The sequence below is a fragment of the Hipposideros armiger genome, unplaced genomic scaffold, assembly GCF_001890085.2.
Source record: "Hipposideros armiger isolate ML-2016 unplaced genomic scaffold, ASM189008v1 scaffold_28, whole genome shotgun sequence".
In the NCBI taxonomy this organism is placed as follows: Eukaryota; Metazoa; Chordata; class Mammalia; order Chiroptera; family Hipposideridae; genus Hipposideros; species Hipposideros armiger.
The window spans coordinates 5,817,046-5,818,784 of NW_017731378.1; the positions used below are offsets into that span (position 1 = coordinate 5,817,046).

Genomic DNA, 1,739 nt, shown 5'->3' on the forward strand with positions numbered 1-1,739 from the left:
GACTTAATCATCTTAGACGCGCCATTGGATTTACTGACTCTGAGAGGACTAGTTGTCAGTTTAGGCACTTGTATTCTCTAGCTTGGGCTAGCCCATTAGCCTCTGTATTAGTCAGCTTAAGCTGTAACAACTAACCCCTAGATCTCAGTGGTTTATAGCAACAAAGATCTATTTTTGCCTACATTGTAGACCTTTGAGGGTCAGCTGCAGCCCTACTTCATGTCCTCTTCACGCTGCTATGATGTGCTGGCCTCTTCAGAGGGAAACCAGTGTAACAGTGGACCTTCCTGATGCTCTCAGAGCTTCTGCTGGCAAGGGAAGGGCACAGGGTCGGCCTGCTCATATTCCATTGGCCAAAGCAAGTCACATGGCCAAGCCTGACATCCCAGGCAGGAATATGGCCCTCCTCAGGGAGGGGCCTATATGATGAGACGGGGAATGTACAGAACATACAATCTATTGTAGACTCCTACTTCTCCTTCCTGATGATCAGCCTCTCTCCATTCCTGGCTGCCATCACACCAACTGGGTTTTATTTTTATTTTTGAAAAACATTCATTTTAATGTTTAAAAGACAGACAAAAAATGATAGGTAGAGGGAATCCAGACCAATTGGAACTGAAACAGCTGTAACAAAAATGAACACAATACAATGATTTGACCTCATGAAGGAACTGACTCAGATAAAAATTTCACAGGTCTTCATTTTTGTAATAATATATGAATGCACAAAATATAAAAAACACAGAGTATGAGTTTTCCCCCTTAGGTTTATAATAAACTATCAAACCTCTGTTTAGTACACTGACTTTTACGAGCCCTCTTTGTTGAGAAGGACACACTATGCAAGTATATGCTAGTATTTTACCGTAAGAATTATAGTTTTCATCTCAAACTAGTGACTTGCCTTTTTACCCATAGCTATATATATTTCATTTCCATTATAAGACACTGAAGACCTTTCTAGTGGCAAATTTTAATCAACATGTTACATAAAAAAAAAATCTTGATTTTTAAAATGAGTCTTTTTAGTACTGTAACATGATGGGGTTTAATTGAACAGTTGAAGCATGATAAGGTGACTATATTGTACTGTTTAAACTAGTTCACAGCTGTAGGAAAATGTTTGATTTTAAAAATATAACCAAGATGAGACTGCCTAATTATGAGCAGTAAAATATTAGGAAACAGTGAATGAGTAAATAAGATGATTTTTCATCAGTGCCCATTCATTATTTTGCTCTTAGGAACCTGGAAGAAATTGTCTTCTTTGAATTTTTAATGTTCTGGTAAATCTAGTCATTTCTTAGCTTCCTCAATATCACCTTGAATTACTGAAATAAGTGACTCGTAAGAATCAAAGCTCTTTTCTGGTCTGAGGTAGCCAGCGATGGCCCCATTGAGGATTTCCCCATAGAAGTCCTCTTTGAAGGTATGCGTGATATGAGCTTCCGTGGACTTCTTTCTATTCTTGTAGTATTCCATGCTTGTATTCGATCCTGTGCTCACCACCATCTTATGGACGTCTCTACCTCCAACACTGGCCCCACCATTAGAAATGCCAGGGGACACATCAGCTGGAAGATTACCCACCACTTGTTCAGGAAAGTTAGCTGTGGGGATGCCCAGCTGCTTGGAGCCGTGGCCAAAGTCCCATACCATTTGGCCGGTGGTGGAAGTAAGGCAGGTGCCTCATAATGCCATTCACAAGTTGGGCAGAGGTGCCTTCCAGGCAGTGC

At 40.5% G+C, this 1,739-nt stretch overlaps 1 protein-coding gene and 1 pseudogene across 1 annotated transcript in view; one reads left to right on the top strand and one right to left on the bottom strand.

The window, feature by feature from the left end:
- The window catches only part of CFAP58 (cilia and flagella associated protein 58), a 97,187-nt gene that overhangs the window by 24,495 nt on the left and 70,953 nt on the right, over positions 1 to 1,739 (top strand). The window lies entirely within an intron of this gene.
- On the bottom strand, positions 1,300 to 1,662 carry LOC109379622 (riboflavin kinase pseudogene; annotated as a pseudogene).